We start from the raw sequence: 14,335 nt of genomic DNA on the forward strand, positions 1-14,335 counted from the left end.
AATACCACGCAAAATAGTTACTAGTTAACATTTCCCATATGTGTACTTTATGTTTGCATTGTTTTTTGAACGTCCTTTTATTTTTCTAGGACGTTACAAGGCTTAGAACTTTAGCAGCAATTTCTCATATTTTAAAGAAAATTTCAAATGGCCATTCTTTCAGGGACCAGTTCAGTTCTGAAGTGGCTTTGAGAGCCTTATATATTAGAAAATCACCAGAAGTCAACCCATTTTGAAAACTGCACCCCTCAAGGTATTCGAATCAGCATTCACAAAGTGTTTTAACCCTTTAGGCATTTCATAGGAATTAAAGCAAAGTAGAGGTGAAATTTACAAATTAATTTTTTTTTGCCAAAATTCATTATTAATAAAAATAAATTTGTAACACAGAAGGTTTTACCCGAGAAATGCAACTCAATATTTTATTGCCCAGATTCTGCAGTTTTTAGAAATATCCCACATGTGGCCCTAGTGTGCTAATGGACTGAAGCACCGCTCTCAGAATCAAAGGAGCACCCAGTGGATTTTGGGCCTGAAAAAGCATCGAAATTTTACATTTTTAAAAGGAATAAAGGAAAAAAAGAACCACAACATTTGTAAAGCATTTTCTTCTGATTACGGCAATACCCCATATGTGGTAATAAACTGCTGATTGGACCGATGGCAGCGCTCAGAAGTGAAGGAGCGCCATTTGGATTTTGGAGCATGGATTTTGCTGGATTGGTTTTCGGTGCCATGTCGCGTTTGCAACGCCCTGCAGGGACCAAAACAGTGGAAATCCCCCAAGTTACCCCATTTTGGAAACACCCCTCAAGGAATTTTTCAAGAGGTCTAGTAAGCATTTAGACCCCACGGGTCTTTTGCAGGATTTATTAGAATTAGGCCGCGAAAATTAATTTCAGAATTTTTTTCCACTAAAATGTTGAATTTTCTCATTTTCATAAGGGATAAAGGAGAAAAAAAACAACCAATATTTGTAAAGCAATTTCTCCCGAGTACGGAAATACCCCACATGGGGTCATACATTTTTTTTCATTAGAAATTAATTAACCCTTTCAGGACTGATCCATTTTTTGCTTTGTTTTCACTCCCCGCCTTCCAAGGGCCATAACTTTTTAATTTTTCCGTGTGAGTGCTTATTAGGAATTGAAGTTTCTATTGACACCATTTAAAGTGGCATAAAATGTACTGGGAAACTGAAAAATAATTATTTGCGGGCTGATATAGGAAAAAAATCTGATTCCATTTTTTGGGGTTTTCATTTTTACAGCCTTCACCGTGCGGTAAAAACAAAAACTTTTTACTTTATTCTGCGGCTCAATACATGCGACTTTTTGTTCACTTTTTTTCTCTATGTTGGGAGGGGTGGTGAACATAAAATAGCGATTCTGGTGTAGTTTTTTATTGCTTTTTTTGGGGTGTTCATCGTGTGGGAAAAATAACATTATAGTTTTATAGTTTGGGTCGTTACGAACGCGGCGATACCAAATATGTGTACTTTTTTTAACGTGTTCATTTTTTTCCTTTGATGAAAGTCTTATTATAGGAAAAAAAAACATTTTTTGTTTATATAACTTATAACTTTTATTTTTACACTTTTTTTAAAACATTTTTATTACTTTTTTTTTACTTTTTATCTTGTCCCACTAGGGGACATTTAGACTTGCAGATTTGATCGCTGCTAGAGTACATTACACTACCTACATTGTGTAATGTATTCTAACTGTAATTGTGACGTGACAGTCACACTGACAGGAAGCCTCGAGGCTGCTCCTCCGAGGCTTCCGTACATGGCAACCCGGAGGTCATTGTCTGGCCTCCGATTGCCACGACAAGCATCGGCAGCCCCAACAATCACTTTGTGGGGGCTGCCGATGTTCTTCAAACCCCTTAAATGCGGCGATCGCAATCAGTCGCCGAATTTATGGGGTTAATTGCCGAAATCAGCAGCAATGGTCCGCGGACCGGCAATACTGGAGTGTCAGCTGTCGGGAACCGCTCCGCAACTGTACGTCCTGGTGCGAGAAGCAAGCCCTCTGCAGGACGTACAGTTGCGGCGCAGCGCATGAAGAGGTTAATAAATAAGTTGAATAATAGTGGTCCCAGCACTGAACCCTGGGGTACACCACTTATAACCGGGGACCTATTAAAAGACCTAATCCCGCGAGGTCTTAGAATCCAAATTTTCCCCTCCTTTTTGATTGAGGATTCGACTTTTAAACAAAGGTGGGAAGAATCGTGCAGAGTGTGCTCTAGGAATTTCTTAGAGTTATTGATTGGGTTGGACGTGGCCACTCTGAAATCTGTTGAAACAGAGATAGAGATCCTCCAAGAGAGATTGAAAGGTGAATTAACCGAGAACTCACTTAAAGAATTTGAAAGTGAGCTTGATCAAGAATTTAAAAAGTGGGAGAGTGAAGTACAGGCCAATAAGGTGAATAAACTCAAAAGAGATATCTCGGATTATCAGACCAATACAGTATACAAATGGCAGAAAACTGGAAGATTATATTCTTCGTCACGATCTTCCTCTGTGTCATCGGTCAGAAGTACCCAAGGGGATCATTTTTTAGACAGACAGACCCCCGTACTAGATCGGGAAGGAATTATAGAACAACCCCAAATATACACTCGGAGTCAGTACAACAAAAAGAAATATGGAGGGGTCAGAGAGACCAAGAAAAGGACAAAGAAATATTAGAGGTAATCAATCTTTCCAAACGACAGTTCACGGTTAATGAATTATCAGTTTTGCAAAGGGGGTTGACATTTTGCCCTACAGCTAATTTTGATCTTTTTGAAACTGTAAAAGATGTGCATTTGTTTGCTAGAAGGTTGTTACTAAAACGACACTTTTGGAACCCAGACCAATTTAATCCCGGTAGTTACATTGAAAGGGAAGCACTGGTGGCATTGGAGTCTTTATTAGACGAGAATCAAGGGGTGGATGAGTCTGAATCTACGTTCCCATCATGTATAAAGAAAAAATCCAACACTTTTCCAGCTTTGTCCCTTTGTCCGCAGGTTGATATTTTTGTGCGGTTGGTTACTAAAGATTTGAGAAATATACAAACAAATTTTGGTGACAATTTGAGTCAGGGTGAACGAAAGGCCTTGAAAGATCTTAAACAGATGAAAGACATTATATTTAAACCTGCGGACAAAGGGGGAAACATTGTAGCATGGCCGTGTGACATGTATGAAAAAGAGGCCAACAGACAGTTAAATGATGTACAAACCTATAGGATCCTAGATCATAATCCTACCTCCATATTCAGGAACCAACTTGAAGAAATACTAGATAGGGCTTTCCTAAAGGGAATCATCACCAAGGGTGTATATGAGGGACTGATGGTGAAGGAACCAAAAATCCCCACCTTATACCTTTTACCAAAGGTTCATAAGGATGTTCAATGCCCCCCAGGTAGACCAATTATCTCCGGGATAGGAGGTTTAAGTGAGGTCTCATGTAGATTCATAGACTTCTATCTTAGACCTCATGTTGAGACCCTCCCCTCCTATACCCGTGACTCCACTGATATTTTGTTATCCCTTGAGGGCTTAAAATTTGAACATGACATGTACATAGTCACAAGTGATGTCGAGTCCCTTTATACCTGTATCCATCATAGCCATGGCCTGCGGGCATGTAAATTTTATTTAGAGGCTGGGAATCTGGCATCTGATCTTGTCGAACTTGTCCTTGAGTTACTGGAGTTTGTGCTTTGTCACAATTTTTTTGTTTTCAAGGACAAATACTATCTCCAGACCCGTGGCACGGCAATGGGGGCCACTTGTGCCCCATCTTATGCCAACCTATTTATGGGTTTCTGGGAACGGCATATGATTCAGGATGAACAGAACCCTTATGAGCTCTCTGTTATATCATGGAGGAGATTTATAGATGATGTTTTGTTTATATGGCAGGGTTGTGAGAGGGACTTGACATCATTTCTTGACTATTTGAACACCAATGACATGAATGTTAAACTCATCAGTAAATATAGCCAAACAGAGATTGACTTTTTGGACTTGAAGATCTCTATCACATCAGATGGTCAGGTGGTTACCGATATTTTTAGGAAAGATACCTCTGTAAACTCCTATTTGAAGGCTGACTCCTCACATCCTAAACATGTGATCAAAGCCATTCCACGGGGACAATTTATACGTGCAAGACGTATTTGTTCTTCCGATACATGTTTTGATAACAGATCTAGGGATCTAACTGACAGGTTTCTTAGAAGAGGCTATGATAATACCCATGTCAAACGGGAATATGAGTATGTGAGAACTTTGAATAGAAATGATCTTTTAAAACCTAAAATAAAAGAAAAATCCAACACTACTGTGAGATTTATCTCTAGATATAATAAAAATTGGAATTCCATTTGTGATATTTTTCAGAAACACTGGTCTGTATTACATACAGATAAAAGATTAAGTAAAATATTGACCGATAATCCGGCTATGACACCACGTCGGTGTTCTAATCTGCGGGATATGCTAGTCCGAAGCCATTATGTTCCTCCAATGAATAAATACATATTTGGCTCCAGGGGACCCAGATGGGGTAACGTACCCTGTGGATCCTGTGGGGCTTGTCCAGTGATGGAGAGGGCTAATTCCTTTATGGGCTCGGATTTAGGTAGGTCATACAAGATAGTGCATTTTGTAAACTGTAATGTCCGGAATGTGATCTATCACGCGCAATGTCCCTGTAATAAAATCTATGTGGGGATGACCACAAGGGAGTTGAAAGTGCGCGTGATGGAACACATTCGTGACATTAAAGGGATAACCAACAGTGATCATGAAGAATGTTTTGGTGATCGGAGCAAACCTTTGGCTAGACACTTTAGGGATCACCATGACAGGAATTGGAGGCTACTTAAGGTGAAGGGGATTGATCGGATCTATCAGGGGAACCGTGGGGGTGATATCTTTAGGGACCTTTTGCGGAAGGAGACTAAATGGATTGTTATTTTAGATACTATGTCTCCGAAAGGCTTAAATGAATCTCAAAGCTTTGCATCCTTCTTGTAAGTATTGTTCTATGTTTTTTAACTTTTTATATTTGACTCTACTCTGATTAGATCCGGTGTGACCATTTCTGATCTGAATCGTATCTTCAATGATTAAAATAAACGTGTGACCATCTAAACGAAGGATATCATGGATGATGAAAATTGCCATTATGAATCTACATCAACAATGTGTATTTATTGAATGACTATATATGCACAAGATTTGTTATTATTATTTTCTAATTATAATTTATAATTTTGTATTAGCACATATATGTATTATGTATAATAATCTTTGTTTGAATTATTATTTTTATTGGTGTTCATGTTTCCATGTATGTATATGTTTGTATTTGTAATGGGTCATGTATATATATATATATATATATTATTTTATATATATTTTCACTCTTTTATATTAACCATGACATTGGTCTGAATATATTTAATAGCACAATTGTTATTTATTATATATATATATTTTTTATATAGGTGTTGGGATTATTAAATATATATATTTTCTGGATATATGTTATAGGGTTTTTGAATATATTCTTTATATGTGTTTAGGTATGTCCATATGTGTGTGTATATATATATATATATATTATTTATTTTTATTATTTTTTATTATATTTTTTATTTTTTATTATTCATTACACATTATATATTCACGGTGTAATCTTGGCGAAGGCTTGGTTTGTCTTGCGTTGGGCAGGACTCGGTGTACTTTCCAGAGTGGAGGGCCCCCGCTCGGTTTGTGCCCTGTGTGTCCGCCCCTCGTCTGACTTACATGTGCTTTCGCTTTGATAATTATTAGTTTTAATTAACATATATAATAATTTTTATTATGGATCACTTCATTTTTTGGTGATCCCTTATTCATCACATATAATCAATTAGTTTAATATGTTTTGCACGCACATATGGATGTATATATGGATATATATACATGCTCTTCAAGTATGATTGGGTTCTTATAATTAATGTATATGTATATGTAATTTGTGTATGTCTCTCATGTATTGTTATATATTCTTTATAGATGTATATATATATATATGTATACGTTTTCTACTGGATATTGGTTATATGGATATTTGGTAATATATTTGTTGGTGTGCAAGTGTATTGTGCAGGTATTCATGGCACAAAGGAGATGTGGATTGACATTTGGTTTCTGTTGAATTATGTTCGCGATATGAATTTGTTTTGTTTATGATAAATGATTCAGTTCAGTTACTTAACCTACTAAGTGTTTTTGGGTAACACTGTTTATGTGTAATGCGATACTCACTACTCCCTGGCCGGGATTTATCCAGTTAAACTTTTTTTGCTTTACTGATGCCTTTGACACGCATTGTTAATGTGCCTGACACGCAGTGATGCGTGACCAGATGTCAGGGGGTGTGAATGGCCTGCTATACATCATAGGTTTAAGTGCTGTGCACTGTGATATCCACTACTCCCTGGCTGGGATCAATCCAGTTAAACTTTTTTGTTTTGCTGATGCCGTTGACACGCATCGCTAATGTGCTTGACACGCAGCGATGCGTGTCATGATTTCTAAGATCAGATGTCAGGGGGTGTGAGTGGCCTGCGACACACCATAGGTTTAGATGATTTGTTGCCTCCCTGATTGGCTTGACGTGCATCTCTATTATGTTTGACACGCAGCGATGCGTGCCACGACCTTGATGATTGAACGTCAGGGGGTGTGAGCAGCTTGGTGCACACTATTGGTCTATGACTTCCCTCTAACACCGTATTTAAACTTGAGTCTTCAGAGTAGTTATTACACCTCCTGACGAAGGTTGCGAAACGCGCGTCGAGGTGCTTGGTGTCCAGGTGTCCTATCCCACCAGTATCATGTCCTCAACAGGTATTTTGTTCTATTTTTAACTGCCTATAGCTTGTTTCTGATTAGGTCTCCATTATCTTAAGCATGGTTGCTATACTTTACTGTTTGGAGGGACCTGTCAGTCTGATACTCATATACATGATATAAGCTATTACTTACCTGGGATGTGATTCTCTATTGGGAGGAATTATTCTCTATATATAACTATTTTTGATACTGTATTCTGTGAACCTGGTACATTTTCTTTTAATTATTTTTTATATGTCTATAGTATATACTTGGGAGGGGGTTAATTTTGTATGTTTTGTATTTATTGATGTTTAATAAAGTAAAAATAAAAATATTTTGATATAATATTATTATGTCGAGATTTTTCTTTTCGGTTTAAAAAAAAAAAAAAAAAAAAAAAAAAAAACCGTTCAGAGTAGGAATCATTGACCACAACTCTCTGGATACGGTCCTTGAGCCAATTCCCAATCCAATTACAAACTATACTATCTAAAGCTATAGTCCTTAATTTACCCATTAGACGTCTATGAGGGACAGTGTCAAATGCCTTTGCAAAGTCCAAAAATACTATATCCACAGCGGCCCCTCTGTCTAGGCTTCTGCTCATCTCTTCATAAAAATAGATCAGGTTAGTTTGACAACTTTTGTCCCTAGTAAATCCGTGCTGGCTGTCACTTACAATGCTATTTTTTGTCACATAATACTGTATATAGTCCCTCAATAGCCCCTCAAGCATTTTCCCCACGATGCATGTTAAGCTTACTGGTCTATAATTACCCAGGGAAGACGTAGAGCCATTTTTGAAAATAGGCACCACATTTGCCCTGCGCCAGTCCCTTGGCACTATTCCAGTCACTAGAGAATCTCGGAATATTATGAAGAGGGGGACTGAAATAACTGAACTAAGCTCTTTAACCCCTTCCCGCTCCTGGACGTACTATTAGGTCATGGTAACTGTATCGTTCGCGCTCCATGACCTAATAGTACATCGCGGGAGTAACGGCCATTTCGGCCGTCTTCCCGACACAAACAGGAGCTGTGAGAGCTGCTGTCTCGTACAGCAGTTGCCGCAGCTCCTATAGCAGGGACCGATTGCTGTGCCCCCGCTGATTAACCCCTTTAAAGCCGCGTTCAATAGCGATCGCGGCTTTTTAGGGGTTAAACCACCATCGCCGGCCCGCTACATGATAGCGGGCAGCGATGGTTGCTATGGCAACCGAACGCCTAATAATGGCGTCCGGCTATGCCATCTACGGAAGCCTAGTGGGTCCTGACTTTTCAGGACCCACCATTCTTGCTGTCAGTGAGTAGATGACAGCTCTAATACGCTGCACTACGCATGTAGTGCAGTGTATTAGAATTGTGATTAGGGCCTCCTGCCCTCAAGTTCCCTAGTGGGACAAAGTAATAAAGTAAAAAAAAGTAAAAAAAAGTTGTGAAAAAATAAGAAAATAAAAGTTTTAAAAGTAATAAAAGTAAAAATCCCCCTTTTTCCCTTATCAGTCCTTTATTATTAATAAAAATAAATAAATAAACGAATAAACCATACATAATTGGTATCGCCGCGTCCGTAACGGCCTGAACTACAAAATTGTTTTGTTATTTATCCCGCGCGGTGAACGCCAGAAAAAGAAATAACACTAAACCATACCAGAATCACAATTGTTTCGTCACTTCACCCCCCAAAAAATTGAATAAAAAGAGATCAAAAAGTCGCATGTACCTAAAAATGGTTCTGATCTAAACTACAGTTCGTTACGCAAGAAAAAACTCCTCGCACGGCTTTCTTGATGGAAAAATAAAAAAGTTGTGGCTCTTAGAATATGGCAACACAAAAAGAAAATGATTTTTTACAAAAAGTATTTTATTGTGCAAACCTTCATAAAAAAACTATAAACATATGGTATCGCCGTAATCGTATCGCCCCCCAGAATAAAGTGAATATGTCATTTATAGCGCACGGTGAACGCTGTAAAAAAAATAGAATAAAAAACAATAGTAGAATTGCTGTTTTTTAGTCACCACGCCACTTAAAAATAGAATAAAAGCTGATCAAAAAGTCGTATGCACCCCATGAAAACTGCAATGAATTCCTCAAGGTGTCTAGTTTCCAAAATAGGGTCACTTTTGGGGGGTTTCTACTGTTTTGGTACCACAAGACCTCTTCAAACCGCACATGGTGCCTAATAAAAAGGAGGCTTCAAAATCCACTATGTGCTCCTTTGCTTCGGAGGCTGGTGCTTCAGTCCATTACTCCACTAGGGTCACATGTGGGATATTTCTCAAAACTGCAGAATCTGGGCAATAAGTATTGAGTTGCGTTTCTCTGGTAAAACCTTCTGTTTTACAGAAAAAAATGTAATAAAAAGGATTTTCTGGGAGGGCGTGGCTGGGCGCGCAACGAGACTGGTCGCATGATACAGTAGCTCCGTACTGAGCCCATGATTTCTTGATCCTGCTGACATCCTACCTGTACTATAATATATCCGGACGGTCGCAGGTCGATCTACTATCCAGAGAGACGGTAATGGGTCCTACACGAGGTCAGTCGGCGGCGGAAAAGCTGCAGGAGTTTGCACGAGGCGAGGGCCAAGATGGCGGGCGCTCGCCGATGCCACAGCGTGCGCGAGGGGCGGACAAGCCGGCGGCAGTGGGAAGCTCCACTTCTGTGGAGCCTGTGGCGCCTGAACTCACCCTGAAGGAGGTCTCTGACAAGCTGCTGCAGGCAATTTCATCCTGCAAAACCTCGCTCACAGGTAAGCTGGAGGAGGTTAAGATTGATATAGGCCTCATAAGGCACGACATGCAAGCCATGAGGGAGCGCATATCTCACGCTGAGGAACGAATTTCTGGCCTGGAAGACCGGCTTGATCCGATACCCCGGACCCTGTCCGCCTTAGAGGAAGCAGCCGAAATATGGAAGCAGAAATCCGATGACCTAGAAAATCGCCTGCGCAGAAACAACATCAGAATATTGGGACTGCCTGAGAAAGTGGAAGGTCAGGACTCTATTGGCTTTATGGTCAAATGGCTGCACAAGCTGTTTCCTGATGCGGTATTTTCTGCAGCTTTCGCGGTGGAGAGGGCTCATAGGGTGCCGGCGCGTCCCTTACCACCTGGGGCGCCTCCTAGGCCTATGCTGGCGCGCTTATTGAACAGCAATGACCGGGATTTGATTCTAAGGCAGGCTCGGAAGAAGCAGGATATCAGATATAATGGAGCTGCAGTGTCAATATTTCCTGACTTCAGCGCGGAGTTACAGAAAAGGCGCGCTTCATTCATGTCGGTGAAACGGAGGCTTCGGGATCTACAAATCCCATATTCCATGGCGTATCCTGCTAGGCTGCGAATCGTGGATGGAGATCGGTCGCTTTTCTTTGCAACCCCGAAGGACGCAGACGACTGGGTGAACCGCCAGAGACCTCAGCCGCGGAACTGAGATTCTCCATTGTGCTATGGGCTGCTGATATGCTGATCACCGGAGAGATGGCTGAGTGAGCTTCTACGCCCTAATTATTTGTATCCTTGAACTGGTTATTATCATTGTGTCAAGATGGACGCTGCGCTGCATTGCATTGCCTGTGTTTTACTTCTCTCTGTCATATTCTAGATAATGTTCAAGGTTTACAAGGCTCCTGCTAACCGTCACAACATACATTTTCTTTCATGTTTTAAATATCTTGCTTATATAGATACTAGGTGTATATTCATATACTGACACATGGGTTCTCCCCCGTATATGTTAAGCCACTACGGCACAGGTACAAAGTCGTCACTGTTGACGCTAAATTGCCTTCTTGAGTGCTGCACTCATATGTTATCTGGTACGTGTGTTCCATTTCCGTACCACAGCTTTGAAAAGGTTCATAGTTTAAGTCTTACACACCTATATCGGCTCAGTCCGCAGCATGACCATAAGTCTTTAGGGGGCCCTCCCCTCACTCACCATATATGTAACATGTATAATGGCTAATATAACGGTAATGTCATGGAATGTGAGAGGGTTGGGTACGGCTAGGAAAAGGGCAATGGTCTTTACACAGGTTAGGAAATACTCCCCGCATATTTTGTGTATACAGGAGACTCACCTAACCATAGATAAACTACGTGTGTTGAACAGACAGTGGGTTCAATGGTCCTGTCACTCCTGTTATTCGTCCTACTCACGTGGGGTATCCATATTTGTGCAAAAGTCTCTCAGGTGGGAGGTGGATACAGTACGGATTGATGATAATGGGAGATATGTGTTTGTACATGCCTATATAAATAATGTTTCTTATGTACTGCTAGGGGTGTACATCCCCCCCCCCCAGCTTCAGTGTCGGTAATGCACCAGGCGGTTGCTTTTTCTGCGGCATATCCGGGTGCTAGGCTGCTTTGTATGGGGGACTTTAATATGACCATGGATAGTGACATGGATAGACTTCGACACAGCCAGAGGCCGGTGACTCCACATTCTTCAGACACCCACCTTCGCGTACTGATGGAGGAGGTGGGATGGACTGATATTTATCGGTCTCTATTTCCCTACACCAGAGTATACTCATGCTCCTCCTTGGGGCACAGCTCATTGTCACGGATAGATTATATGTTTGGCAACGCCCTGTTAATGGTAATGTCACCCCAAATTGTGTACAAGCCTAGGGGGGTGTCAGATCACTCTCCTGTCTTGGCTCATTTTCAACTCCCTGATATCCTTAGACCCAGAGGGTGGAAGATTCACCCCTTTTGGTTGACGGCTATGGGAACAAACGATAGAATACCCGACCAACTACAGGTCTTTTTGCAGGATCACCAGGATTTTGAGAATGCGGGTGTTCTGTGGGATACGTCTAAGGCCTATCTTAGGGGCTGCCTCAAGTCATCCATATCGTATGTAAAGCGCTCTGCTTCTAAAATGGAGGATGATCTAGCTGGGAGGTGCTCGGATCTGGAGGCGATTTATGTGGCAGATCCTACAGATGCCAATAGGCAGACTTGGCTAGACTCTGGGAGACAATATTTGCTACTATTGCAGGAACGTGCACAGCATAAACAATTCTTCTACAAACAGACTCAGTTTGAACTTGGGGGTCAGTCCAGTAAGCTTCTGGCGTACCTAGTGCGGCAGAATTCCCAATCTCCTTCTATTCTTAAAATTAAAGGGCCAGATGGTGATATTATAATGGATAATAAGGGAATTGCGGATAGGTTTGCGCAATACTATAGAGAGCTGTATTCCACTAAGATGCAGTATGACATGGGGGAACTCTCGGGTTACCTGGATGGAATTACTTTTCCCACTTTGTCTGACCATGATAGACAGTCCCTAGAGGCAGACATTACAGAGGAGGAAGTCACTCGGGCACTCCAGGATATGGCGAAGGGCAAGTCCCCGGGCCCTGATGGGATACCTGTGGAGGTCTATTGTAAATATTCTGAAGAATTGACCCCAGTGCTGCATAACATGTTTTTACATTCCCATTCTCAGGGTTGTCTGCCTGAATCGCTCAATGACGCCACGGTTGTGATATTACTCAAACCAGATAAGGACCCTATGGAGTGTGGGTCATATCGGCCAATATCGCTATTGAACAGCGACTATAAAGTATTGACTAAAATACTGGCGAATAGATTGAACGCTGTAATTCTAAGCATAATCCACCCTGATCAATCAGGCTTTATGCCTGGAAAGTCGACATCTGACAATATTCGAAGAGCACAAGTTATAATGCAAGTTGGACTGGCATTGGAAGAGAAGTGGGCCATGGCTTCACTAGACGCAGCTAAGGCCTTTGACTCGGTCGAATGGCCATACCTGCTGGCAGTACTGCAGAGATTTGGTCCCGGGTTCATCGGATGGATATCCACGTTATATAGATCCCCTAGAGCTCAAATTTTGGTTAATGGACTCTTGTCCCCATATTTTCACTTGGCAAGGAGAACCAGACAGGGATGCCCTTTATCCCCCCTCCTGTTTGCAATAGCAATTGAACCACTGGCACTGGTCATAAGGCAACATCAGTCGTACCAGGGCATACAGCTGGGTGGTAGAGAAGACAGAATCGGCTTGTATGCTGACGATATGATCCTATTCATGTCTAAACCTAAGGATACTTTGCCGGTTGCGATAGAATCGATAGACAGGTTTGGGAGGTATTCTGGACTATGCATCAACTGGACTAAGTCCTATTTTCTTCCCTTGCAGGAAGCGGGTTGGGCTCTGGTGGAAAGTGGGCTGAAGGTGGTACCGAGTTTCAAATACCTGGGCATAGTAATAAGTAAAGTTCACGGCTCAGATTTGCAAAATAACATCTATCCTCTATTGGATTATATCAAGGATAAATTTAAAGTGTGGGGCTCACTTCCTTTGGCAGTGGTGGGTCGCATTAATCTGGTCAAAATGATTATACTCCTTAAATGTCTCTATTTGCTAGAACATATAGCGGCACCAATACCACTGTCCTTTTTTAAGGCCGTACATGCTCTTTTACCTTCCTTCATTTGGGGATCCGGTAGGCCGAAACTCAAGCTAACTTCTTTACAGAGACCTAAATTAATGGGGGGCACATCCCTTCCAGACTTCTACCTGTATTACTTATCTGGTCAACTGCGATATCTTACCACATGGGTGAATATGGAGGCATTGCCTAATAGAGAATACTATCTAGCATTCTACTTAGATTTACCTAACCTTTGGCCTGTACTGGAGGGTATGCCTCTCTCACGTAGGAAGCTCTTACCTCTACATAGAGTGGCTGCGCAGGTCTGGCAGGCAACCAAAAAACTCATATCATTCACGGAGGTGGTGGCTGAACAATCTTTATGGCATAATCCATCATTGATACACCTGACAGCCTCGCTGGATCCACAATTCTGGATAGGACATGGAGTCACGTGTGTGGGGGACTTATATATAGAGGGGGATGTCATGTAATTTACACAAATACAGGAGGCATTTGCTATTCCTAGGAACGCTTTTTACAAGTTTTTACAAGTTAGACATGCGCTTCGCTCTCAATTTCCTCACACTGGGAGGAGCATATCAAAATTCCCTCTCATAGGAGTTTTTAAATCACAAGGCCCTAGGGGTTTAATTTCTGCTATATACTCCTTCCTCATACAGGCGAAATTAACGGGTGCTCCGCTGGCAGTCGAAGATAAATGGAAAGGTCTTATCCCTAATTTGGACAACGAGATGTGGAACGATATTTTACAATCTCACTTAATGGTGTCTCCGGCCGCCAATAACAGAATGACGCAGCTGTTCATAATACATCAGAGCTATTTAACTCCGGTTAGACTCCATAGGATGGGTAGGTGTCCTACGGCTGATTGCCACAGATGCGGTGCCGGGGACTCTGATTTCTGGCACATGATATGGATGTGTCCAAGGATTCAAACATTTTGGAAAGAGGTTATAGATTTACTTGATGGGATTATACAGTTTCCACTACCA

The 14,335-nt window shown here is 41.3% G+C and overlaps 1 protein-coding gene across 1 annotated transcript in view; it reads left to right on the forward strand.

Annotated features, from left to right (window-relative positions):
• Positions 1 to 6,779: 6,779 nt before the first annotated feature.
• Positions 6,780 to 14,335, forward strand: part of LOC142760763 (G-protein coupled receptor 35-like) — a 103,577-nt gene continuing 96,021 nt past the window's right edge. Inside the window, exon 1 of the mRNA XM_075863942.1 lies at positions 6,780 to 6,909. The gene's annotated coding sequence lies outside the window, so the exon portion shown is untranslated. The remainder of the gene's footprint in view (positions 6,910 to 14,335) is intronic.

The sequence above is a fragment of the Rhinoderma darwinii genome, chromosome 4, assembly GCF_050947455.1.
Source record: "Rhinoderma darwinii isolate aRhiDar2 chromosome 4, aRhiDar2.hap1, whole genome shotgun sequence".
Lineage (NCBI taxonomy): Eukaryota > Metazoa > Chordata > Amphibia > Anura > Rhinodermatidae > Rhinoderma > Rhinoderma darwinii.